General features: G+C 38.4%; 1 long non-coding RNA gene across 1 annotated transcript in view; it reads left to right on the top strand.

Moving 5' to 3' along the window:
* Positions 1-11,978, top strand: part of LOC106730096 — a 92,013-nt gene extending 80,035 nt beyond the window's left edge. The window contains exons 8-14 of the long non-coding RNA XR_004322009.1: positions 389-620; positions 5,768-5,947; positions 8,381-8,553; positions 9,165-9,305; positions 9,507-9,662; positions 11,188-11,280; positions 11,597-11,978. This is a non-coding gene — a long non-coding RNA (uncharacterized LOC106730096). The remainder of the gene's footprint in view (positions 1-388; positions 621-5,767; positions 5,948-8,380; positions 8,554-9,164; positions 9,306-9,506; positions 9,663-11,187; positions 11,281-11,596) is intronic.
* The last annotated feature ends 396 nt before the right edge of the window (positions 11,979-12,374 follow it).

Genomic DNA, 12,374 nt, shown 5'->3' with positions numbered 1-12,374 from the left:
CATTTTAAGAGGAAAAAGCATTTAGTAAATCAAAATTACATATCCATCTTCTCTCCTCTGTGTGCTTCTAAAATAGTTTACTGCTAATATATCTTGAGATAATACGCTGATAGGTTCTGCGTAAATATATACTGTTAGCAAAAAAAGGCTATGCATCGTATGCTGTTGGGTACACAGTCCTTGAATGGTTTTTAGTGGACTTTGTAGGTAAGAGCCATAAGCAATATTAGAATGTTCTGAACACTTAACTGGGAGCCAAGAGGAATGTTAAGTAAATGGAATGGCTCATTTGGAATGTGCCAGTTTATACCAGTTCAGCTCTGGATAGCAAGAGTTAGTGATTTCCCTTCTTATCAACTAAACACTCTTTCTAATCTCTTTTTAATAGGCAGCACCAGGCATGAAGACTTCATCCAACCATCTATCACCTTGTGCCATTGATAGTCATGAAGAAAGATCAGCTAATAGCCCACAAGTAGTACAGACTTCAAGAGAGGGAGTCGAGTGTGCTGTTGGCAAAGCAGGGTGTCTTCTGCTGAGCCCTACAAGGAATTAGGAAAACAACCCTGGCAACCTGAGGTTGAAATGTTTCAAACACAAGGGCAGATTGTGGCCATGAGGTGAGAGCCATTTGCTGGCAAAAATTTACCACTGACATTTAAGGGGGAGACCAATAAACATGGTTAAAAATAGTCTTTGTTTATGGCTATATGTATGTGAAAGTCACAGAACGGATTGCATCTCTGACCACTCCATAGGGTAGAACAGTAAATAAAATATTTGGGTTATCAAAGAACTGAGTAAATAACTGGGACTCACTTATATACGGCAACATCTGTCAGTAAATACTAAACTTGCCATCAAGAGAGTTCTCAACTTTTATTTCCAACTCTGAGCTATCTGTAAAATAAAGATGACACAGTATAGATTCAGTGAAGCTGGAAGTAGACCACAAGAGCTCTCCACATGATGGACACCAAGCAGGATTTGTCATGTAGGTTCTTCCATTTGATGGTGACGCTCAGGTCTTGAAATGCTTGACACTGAGAACTCTTAAGTGAAGAAGCGCAATCATATTATATTCTGTTGCTTTCGTCCTTGTCTCTGCCCTGTCTTTACCTTGGCAAGGGCTCACTAAAAGCAGTCCAGGATTTTACATAATTCATATAGTTTGAGATAATTGAAGCTATAGCTCTAGTTTTAAATCTCAAATATTTTAAAAAAATCTTATGTTACCTACATCAAGTGAAGCTTCACTATGGAATACTGAAGATGGTCTTTGGCTCCCCTGATCATCCCATTTAAGGTTCTACTGGGGAAATTCTTTTGTTCTGTCCTGGGATTTCTTTGACAGCCTTCTGTTAAGCACTGTTTCTCAGACTTTCATGTGCAGACAAATCACTTGAGGATTTTTTAAAAACATAGATTGTAATTTAGTAAGAATGGGGCCTGAGAGTTCACATTTCCAGGAAGCTTCCAGGTGACCATCCTGGCCCAAGGATAGACTGTGTAGCAAGACACTGAACTTTGGCCTTTTTCTATACCACTTACTTCTCCCATGGGAGGAAGACTGATTTATCTAGTTGATGAGAGAGCAAGAATCTTTTCATCTATGACCCTCCTGTGAAGGGAGATATGGGGGCAGAGGCCACTTGTTGCATATGGCGGCCTCTTTTGCTCTCTCCCTTTGCAAATGCCCTGCCAAGGAGTGGAAATTTTCTTCTCCATCTGACAAAGCTCCTGGGAAGTTTCTGCCTGTGGGGGCAGGAAACCTACCCTGGGCTCTAACAAACAGGTCTGGAAAGTCAGTGGGCTTAGTGAGGCTGCATATTAGGAAGTCCCTTTGGCATTGGTCCAAATCTTGTTTTCCATCCAGCTCCATCAGCAATAAAACTGACCTTCTGATCTTCCAGTTGAAGTCTCTATATGTTTCTCACTTTGTTCTGAACTTAGTAGGAAGAGAAGGGTAATTAATTTGTCCTTCAAATTCCAGTGAATGCTGTAGAAACCCTTGCCTCCTAATACGGGGGCTCATCGTGGCCTCTTGGATAGGAGAGGGTAGTTATATATGGTGTTGGATCTTCAGCTCCTGCTCCCGCGAGCGTCAAGGGGAAGACAACGATGAGGGTTATTCTGAATCAAGTTTGAAAAATGAGGTCAACTGTCCTGCTGTCGCTGGGCTTCTTACATCTTCAGAACCTGTTGAGCAGATTTAGGTTCCCTTATAATGCTGGGATTCAGATGAAAGGAGAGGCCTGTTTTATCTGTGAGCTCCCTGGGAAAGCCCTAGGGCTCAGAGCGGCACAGGGGGCCCGCTTCTTCCTAAGAGAGAATAGGCTGCTATTTTAAGGAGGTTAGAGACTCAAAGAGTTAAGCCATAACAATAATGGCTCAAGTTTTATTTAATTCTATCCCATTGGGTCTCCTCTTTGGACACCTGTAGTACCCAGTTACTCCTTCTCTACCAGCTTGCAAGGCTACCCGTCACTCAGCTTTGCATGGTGACACTGCCTTTCACCCTTGTCTGATGCAAAGTCTAAACCCTCAGGCAACCATCAACAATCACCCAGTTTTGAGTTCTCTTTTATGGGAACTGGATTTGTGCCATATGTGCAAGTATGTTGGCTAAAGTGTCAGACCAAGATTCAAATATCAGCCTTACTTGTTATTAGCTGGATGCTTTAAAGTCTAGGACTTGTTTAGCCTCTCTGAGTCCTGTTTATTCATCCAAAAAGTAAGAAAAATATTTACAGTTAAATGAGATAGCATATATAAAGTACCTGGCCTAGAGCAGACACCTAATACATGATGGCTATGACTATTAATATTATAACCTTTTTACTTAGCCTTTGTTTCTTGCTATTTTCCACACTTTAGGAAAGCATTACCTCCAATATCCACTTCCTGCCATAATCCCCAGGAAAACACAAATACACACACACACACACACACACACACACTACCTGAATTCAGTTGCTTACTAATCTTAATATCAATCTATAAAAATTAAGTCAAATAGTAATGTGCCTCAAAACGATATGTACGTGTAGGGGAGGAAGAAATTTTCCTCTACCCTTCTAGGTTCTCCTGGCTAGGCTAAGAATTGAACTGACATGAGACAGATTAACAGGAGAAAATCAAACAAAAGTAAATAACATACAGGAGAGAGACACAGGAGAAATGAGTAATTTGCCAAAATGGCTGAAAATCTCACCTTAAATACCATCTTCAGCTAAAGACAAAGAAAGATGTTGGGAGTAATGGTTTGGGACTTCAAAGGGGAGGCAGGCTATTCACATGAAGATAGAAAACAAATGTTTGGTAAACAAATGTTTGCTGGGCCATGCAGAAACAATGGGACACAGAGTAGACTCTGAACCCTAGGCTTTGCTGAGTTTCTCCCACCACACTTAGCCCATATTTTTTACAGGTATCTCTGATGATAGCTCTATTATGGAATGGGCCCTCTGTCTAAAAATTTTTAGGCAGTTAGGGGAAAAGTTAAAGTTCCTTTATGAGTCCTTTGGAACTTGATTTTTATCAGCTCAAATAGTCAACATGACAAAGAGACATTTTGGGGTGGCAAATTTTGCTCCCCGATATACAAAATTCAGAATTATCTGTTATATCAATGGTTCTACTGCTCTCTTTCACTTTCTTGATCTTTTAAGTAGAGTCTCTGAGGATTTAACATTTGAAGTCAAAAGCAATTCTATGGGTCTCTCTTGCTCCCTCCTCTTCAGAGACGGCTTGCACTCTGTCTATGGAGCATGTGTCTACTTTTACTTTAACCTGAGCACCCAACCCCACAACTTGTGGCCTTTCTCTTGACTTCTGAAACAGCTTATACTCCATACAGTATGTATGTCTCTAAACAAATCTACCTTTACTCAAAAAAGGAGAAAAGTGATTCTATGAATTCCAGTCTTAATAGATAGCCAATTTCAATAACTGAAGTCACTCACCAGATAATTTAAATCCTTCCATATTGAAAGAGAGCAGATACTCAAGCTTGGTAACCGGATGTTACATCTTATGATTGAAAAGATGAAGAAGTTATTAAGAACATTAAAATATGACCTGACAAGTTTCACAGTAATATGCAAAGTAGTGTGTTACAATGAGAAATATCTTCGTTTTCCTTCTTTAAGTGTCCATAAGGAAGGCATATAACCAGTCTCCCAAACTCCCCACTTGTTTTAATTTCTTCAACAACATTTGCTGCTATCCCATCTTCAAGGGAAAGAACACCTGTGGGAACCAACAATAGCCTCACTTTTAAAGACTTTCTGGTCAGCAAATATAAATTGTTGTAACTCTTTAGAGCCAAAGCTCTAATCTCATAGAAAATCAAGAGGTACATATATTTAGCAAGTTGTCTTTTTGTAGGTGGGTGATGCCATTTGATAAAGAGCATATTGAGTATAAAAATATGGAGAAATTGCTTCTTTTTTTGTTTTTGTTTTTGTTTTTGGTGGGGAGGTAATTTGGTTTACTTATTTACTTACTCATTTCAACGAAGGTACTGGGGATTGAACCCAGGACTTTGTGCATGCTAAGTACTCACTCTGCACTGAGCTATACTCTCCCCCACAAAATTGCTTCTTTTTAAAAACTATTTGATCACGAGAATGAGTGTTTTTAAAAGAGGAACTGATTTAAGATAATTTGGCAATTGACAGAAGTGAATACTCCTTCAGGGCAGGGGTCTTTATTTGTCTTCTTCTCTGACATGAGCCAAATGCCTAGAACAGCACCTGACACTTAGCAAGTTTTAATAGATATTTGTTAAATGAACTCATGTACCAATTTTTCACATGTGAGCAGTCTTGCTATTAATTCAGTCATCGAAGGAAGAAATTATTATTGTTTAATCATCTTAAGACAAGAGCATTTACTCTGCTTTTTCACTTGCCAAACTGATGGCTTCTTTTACTTTTTTCTTAAAAACAGAAAAGAAAAGAAAAAAGTGATTTCCATTTTCACCAGTGTGACCAAAGATTCATTCCTTTAAATGAAAAGAAATATGAGAACACACCCAAGAAAATTCAAACCTAACTGCAGCTCAACTCTGTCCTGCTCTTGGCACAAGATGAGACAAGCCAGGCAGGTCAGCTCAGAGCCTCTGCTCCAACAATGACTCAGGGATTTGGGCTGCTTTCACTTTGAAACTCTGTCATCTTGGAGGGCTTTGCTTCTAGCCACATGGATAGCAGAGAGGGAGTATGGATGACTCACAAACACTTCAATTGCCTTGGACCATCAGGGACATACCACTTCCACTTACATCCCCATTGGTGGGAACATAGCCACATCATTTCCACCTTGCTGCAAAGGCAGCTGGGAAATGTAATGAATATAGTCTCGTTCACAGAGAGCATCAATAGGTTGGCAGTGCAGACTTGATATTGCTACACAGCTTAAAACATAAACTGCTACATTTTAGAGGGGGAATCTGGTAGTAGGCAAGGAAAGATTCTATTATTTGCATATGTTGGTATATTCTATTTTTTCAGCCAACTGAAAAATGATTTCAGATTTTTATTCTCAACAGATAGCATTTCTTTTGGTCCTAAGTGTATCCCTTCCACTGGGCTAGTAGCTTCGTATCAGCTTCCATTGTTTTTTCTCTGCTTTTATTAACAGAGTAAGCTCTTTGATTCATTTGATGCTGCTTTCAGCCAACCATACTGGTGTGTGGTCTGGATGAATGTGTCATTAATTTTCTTTAACTGATCCTGGAACTTGGCTAATTATATTTTCACAGAAGGTATACTTTACCTCCAGAATATGGAATGAGAAACTAAAAACATTTTACTCAGCAATGCAAGAGAACATTCAAAGGTTAAGAAACAGTAACAGCAATGACAGCAAGAATAAGAACAAGAGCAAACAATTCTTCGTCCTCGAAGGCATGAGGTCAGAGCACACTTTTCCTGCTGCTCAGGTACCTGTTTGTCTTGCTGTAGACTGCAGAGAATGGTTTGAGTGCTTTTGTAACTTGCATCTGTTCGGGTCTTGAACTATGGTTTTATAGGTTGCTTTGTCTTCTTATCAACCTGAAAACATTTTTCTGTATTAATGGAACTGACTGATTTGCAACCGTGATTAAATATATTTCCTCATCCCAGACTAAAATTCTGATCAAATTCCTACGTGATTATCACCCTTTCACCATGTATATTATCTCAGTGATTGTGTAGAGAAGCACTTAGCGCCTATTGGATAATCCCTACAATCTAGAGAATCTGACTTGCACAGAAAACTTTCCTTAAGTTATCTGGAAATAATCATTGGGCCAAAATATGAGGCTAAAGTGCTACATTTTCTTCTTATCTCTCAGTAGATTGCATCAAACTTTTCTCCTGTTTTCATGATATTGTTTTGGCATTCCAAGTCCAAGGGCAATTTTTGCTACAAGAATTCTGGCTTTGAATTTCCTGGGTATTTTTTTTGTTTTAGAAAATTTAGAGCCTTGGATATTTAGGTCTAGCTCCTTTGGTTATATTTTGAATATCTCCTAGCTGATCTTGTACAAATATTTTGAGTTAGATGCATGTCTACATGTAGGAAACTTGCTGGCTCTCATATTTTCTCACTTTTTTTTTTAAGTCAACACGGTTTTACTTCTAGAGGTTTCCTCTATATAGCCTGCATATTCTCTATGCTGAGCTATCTTGTATTTTAAACTATGTATCACAGACTATTGAAAAGACAAAAGAGTAATTGTGGATTTCACAATATGGAATCTCTAGGGATCTAATAATTTGGAACATTTACTTCTCTCACCCTCAGAATAGAGACAGTAGAAAGAAAAAAAGAAATTGAGAAACAATGTGACAAATTTAACACAGAAATATGTTATGAATCTCTGATAAAAATGAATAGAAAAACTTGAAAGTTGTTAACTTGAAAAATGTTACATAACATGGCATGGGAATCTATTTGGAAAGTTTTTGGCTCAGTGGTAAAAGATTTTTGATGTGCTAAACACAATTTTCTTTTTAGATAGAGGGCAGGAGATGGAAGGGAGACCAAGGAGAAGAAGGAGAAGGAAGGTTAACCTTGATTAATTTCTGAACAATATAAGTTGTCTTGTTGTCAGCCTGTTTCTCTTAATCTAATTTCAGCTGTCGCCAAACAACATGTATATTATGTTTCTTTGTGTTTTAGTCAAGCCTAACTTACATTATTGACTAGGAGGCAAGTGGCAGACATGCTGGTTCCCTACACCAAGTCTATTTCATCCATCTTCTTTAGTAAAAGAATTCCATGCTTTTATTTGGAGTGGCAATGTGCCCAGAATTATGTGTAACTAGTAGTGGCCTTGTGACCCAATTTTGGTCAATGAAAGTCATTGGTGGAGCTTCCAGGAAATAAAACTATAATTTTTCTAAGAATAAAAGGGGAAAAAAATCTCAGCTGGCATGTGTCTTTTGTCCCTTGCCCTTTCCCCTTCTTCCTGCCTGGACTGAGAAGTTTATGTCTGAAGGTGTGGCAGCTGTCCAGTGAGTATAAAGACAAAGGTCACATGTTAAGGATGACAAAGTGTAGTATAGAAGGAGCTTGGTTCCTTGAACAATTGTCTTAGGCCTGGGCTGTCCACCTTGAGCATCCTTGTAAAATGAGATCTATAGTCTTCTGTTTATTTAAGCTGCTTTAGCTGGTTTCTGTTCCATGCAGCCAAATGCAATCCTAAATGACTCAGCTTAATTAGACAGTGGTAAGTAAGTTGGGCAATAGGATCCCTTCTCCTGCTTCCAGGTAGGCTAGAGACCAGCTGTTCTATTGTCTGCTTCTGTCTGTGCATGGAATTGGCATTACTGATACACAAAGGCTAAAGTTATCATGAGGGATATCTCCTCTCTGATAGTTGAAACAGTTGACCGAAAGAAATGAAAATGCAGTGCTTTTTGTTTGTTTGATCGTATTTCCTGCCCTCAGTCCCTCTTAATTGATCTTTTGGAAAATGTTTCGGAATGTACTCCTTCCCTGGAGTATGTTTATATCCATGAATGCCATCCTTGACATCCCTCTCCCACCCTGCTGTCCTTCATTCTGGGTTATTACAAATGCAGAGTTCTCTGGACACATTTCACAACCTATTTTAGAGCTAAAAGGACCTTAGAGATGGTCTATTTCAATTCTATCATTCCACTGAAAAGGAAATGAGGAGAAAGAAGAGTAAAATAAGACCTCCAAGTGAAACAAGACTTATTGGCAGTCAGTTGTGTGTGATAGGCACTAATTACAATGGTGAACATTTATGGTGTTTTTACTACACGCCTGGCCCAGTGCTAAGCATAATTCATGCTTTATCAGTGTTTCATCCTCCCAACAGCACTGTGAAGGAAGGTTTATAAGCATCTTTATTTTACAGATGAGGACATTCCAGCATGGGAAGATGAAATAACTTTTCAAGGTCATATGCCTAGTCATGCTTTACTCCAGGAGAGTCTGAGAAATGAAACACAGACTGCTCATCCTTCATCATAACTGATGTCAAACAAATCAACCTACAACATCCTTCAGAGTGGAGACTGAAAATACCATGTGATTAGTCTGTCACAGATTAATAAAAACTTGAACAATTGCCTTGTCACACGTTAATCACTTATAAATAGTTTGAGGATAGTAAGATTTCCATTCATTCACTCAATAAATGAGAAGTTACTATAGTTCAGGCATGAAGCCAGGCCTTGGGGATGTAACATGGTACAAGTTCCAGTTCTTGCCTTCAAGGGAAGGCCTATAAGGGAGACTGGGAGATCAAAAGGCAAGTAAGTGCTCTGTGTTCTGTGCAGGCAGGAGAGGAAGGGATTTAACCAGTGAAGTGGGAAGAAGGCATCACAGTTGTGGGGGGTATTGTATGCTGAGGACAAAAAGGAAGGAAGAGCATGGTGCATGGCGGGATATCAGGTGGGCAGGATGGCTGGACTGTTAACTCAAGGGATCACAGAGCCAGAAGTCAGCTGGGAGTCTGGTTAGCTATGAGAAGTGAGAAGCCATCCAATGGCTTCACTCAGGGGAGTAATGTCATCAGATTTATATTACAGAAAAATTTCCCCAGCTATTCCATAGAGGCAACATCAAAACAAAGTTCTGATTCTGTCTTTGAAGAACTTTACTTCTTTGTTTTTCACATATTTTTGTGTCCATACCAGGCATGACAAATACTCACCAGAAAATTAAAAACAGAAAAAAAAGCAGATTCTTGGCTTTATCGTGAATATAACAGGACCCTGGGATCAGATAGAAGTTGGATTTCTGTGTATATTTGGACAATTGGGTATAAATTGCCTTAGGTGAGTAGGAGCTACTCTTATTATGGATTTGGAACAGAATGATCTGTTGAGTTTAGTGCATGCATGCACGTTTGCCTGTGTTTGTTCAAAACCTTCTATGGCGAACAGAATATGCAATAAAGTTGGTGCTGACAAGTAATGCCCTTTGTTTGTCCAGACAAACATGTAAAAATGAAAAACTTTTCTTGTTCTTTCTAAAAGGTCAAGTGCTTCTTCCTGAAGGACATCTCTTTAAGCCGCCTTCCAAGGCATTCTTACCACAGTTGAAGACGTTTTTCTGAAATAACAAAAACATTCCAGTGACTGCTCTGTGTCACATCAAAGTTGTGAGACACATACATACAAAAATGATGATAGGTAATTATGCAGATGCAACCTGCTCCAGTTGTGCTAAATATTAATGAGAGTCTCTGTGTTCTGTGATTCATTGTGGTGCTCAGATCCATTCACGTATCTCTGACTGCCCTTTCTGAGCAAATGAGGAAGAAGAAAACAAAATCTCATTTTCGGCATAATATCCAGTAATGATGAGTATCTGCAATAAAGTTCATAATATGACATAAGACACTGGTACAATAAACACTGAAAAATAGGGAGGCATGCTGAAAAGATGTGACTGTTTCACTTGTTAAGGCCATTTTTATCTGCAGCAAATAGAGAACATTTAACTTGATCAAATTCTAAAATTGCAGTTCCTGAGTCTGGTTGTGATGCATGCTTACCCATCTCCAGATGATGGATTTCTTAATTCAAGTATTTAAAAAGTCCGTGATTTGGTGCTGTTCTTTAAAAAAAAAATGCTAGTCTCATTGAGCGGAAAAAGGAATTCCATAAGGTTAACCCCATATTGGGTACAAAGTTATTAAATTTTTCTTGAAGTTCATAACAGGTTAAGTGAAAATTGTCTAGTTCTTAGTGCTATCTTCACTCCGATATTTCACAAACATTAATAATTGATTATTTGGGAGCATTTTTGTCTTCTCTAAGATCTGTCTGTGCTATTTATCAGCAATGTGACTTTGAGCAACTTAGCCTAAGATCCCAGTTTCTAAACTTATATTCTCTAAAATGTAGTCAAGTAATACATCCACAAGGGATTGTTATGAGGATCAAATAAAATAAATGAAAATGTTTAACACAATGTCTGACATGTATTAAGTTCTTGGTGGAATCTGAGGTAAGACATTGCTCTTTAGAAAGTGGAAGTAACATCTCAAAGTTAAACGAAGGTGAGGATGGCAACAGACACAGACAGCTTAAGTTCTTTTCATCATATCTTTTGCTCCCTTCAGCCAAATTCAAAGTGAGAAAAGTCAACAAAATTCTTCTTCTTTTTTTTTAAATTGGAGTGTAGTTGATTTACAATGTTAGTTTTAGGTATACAGAAAAGTGATTCAGTTATACATATTTTTTTTTCAGATTTTTTTTTCCACCATAGCTTATTATAAGAAATTGAATATAGTTCCCTGTGCTATACAATAGGTCCTTGTTGTTTATCTATTTTATATACAGTAGTGTGTATCTGTTATTCCCCAATTCCTAATTTATTCCTCTCCCCCACTTTCCTTTCTAGTAACCATAATTTATTTTCTATGTCTGTGTGTTTATTAAAATTCTTTTTTTTAAACAAAATTCTTTATTACTTTCCTTAGACACTTAGTTTTTGGAAGGTTAATGGGGAATTGAAATAATATGAATTAGTTAAATGAGCACTTGCTATATGCCAATAGTTATGCTATATTTTTTTCTAGTTATAACTGATAATGAATTTCCTTCCTAGCTTTTAATGATAAGAGATGTCTCATTGCTTTACTTCAAAAGTATCAAATTCAATCTGATTTGGAACTTCCAGTCTCTAAGTTGTCATGGTTTGCATCCCTAGGCTCATACAAAGACCTGTGTGAAAAATGAGATCAAAGCACAGTGGCAGTTGTCTTTACCATTGCTGTCTTCAGGCCCAACCCTGCACTCTATGGTAACAAACCTTGTATGATTTTTCCAATTCTCCCAGTTACCTCCTCCTTCACCTTGCTTGGCCAGTGTGGCACGTGAACCTTGTTGACCCTGTATCTGAGGCTTGGATGAAATATCCACATCCGGCAGGATACAGGATGTGATTTTGTGAGCATCACCAAGGGCCTGGCTGGAGGAGAAACCCAGAGGTTCAGGGAGTTACCTTCCTATGAGGTGAACCTTGACCAATGAGAAATGGAGACAGGAGGAAGCCAAGAACAATTACTGGTCTTTTTTGGTTCTTGTGGACTGCTATAAGGTGCCATTTCTCCTTGCAGACCTGACTGGAGAAGACCTTCATGCTAAGTGGACATGCCTGCTGAACAACCTACAATAACTTCCTGATTTCTGAAGCAATATTCAGCTGGTAATTCATTGCATGACATTGTTTCACATCTTTCTATGCCTCTTCTCCCTCTTTTCCTTACTCTCACTGCCCTGGGCTTGCATCTCCCAAGTAAAGTTTTACTACCTTAATCTTTGCCCTGGACTCTGTTTTATAGGAAACTAGGCTAAACAGCCATTCGCCATCGTGTGCTTCACGGAAGTGGAGTATGAATCTTTGCTATAGGATGGAATGCCCCTCCCAAGTCAATCTCTTCCCGGTCTTAGGATACTCATCCTCTCCAATAGGTTCTTTTTTCTCTATTCAAGCATCAATATCAGCCTTTTTTTTTTTAGCATATCTTTTTTTTTGTCTTAATCCTTTATTTTTAATTTAAAAAAAATTTTTATTTTTAAACATTTTTTATTGAGTTATAGTCATTTTACAATGTTGTGTCAAATTCCAGTGTAGAGCACAATCTCTCAGCCATACATGAACATACATACATTCATTGTCACATTCTCTTTCGTTATGAGCCACCACAAGATCCTGTATATATTTCCCTGTGCTACACAGTACAATCTTGTTTATCTGTTCTACATTCTGAAATCTCAGTTCCTTCCCACCCCCCTCAGCCTTTCTTAATGAATTCAGATTTCCAAACAAAACCTGGATGAAGAATTGCCTTCAGATGGCTTCACAACATCTGTTTTCACCCCTGAACACCAAAG

The sequence above is a fragment of the Camelus ferus genome, chromosome 8 (genome assembly GCF_009834535.1).
Source record: "Camelus ferus isolate YT-003-E chromosome 8, BCGSAC_Cfer_1.0, whole genome shotgun sequence".
NCBI classification, from domain to species: domain Eukaryota; kingdom Metazoa; phylum Chordata; class Mammalia; order Artiodactyla; family Camelidae; genus Camelus; species Camelus ferus.
This window is presented reverse-complemented; position numbering and strand designations above follow the sequence as displayed.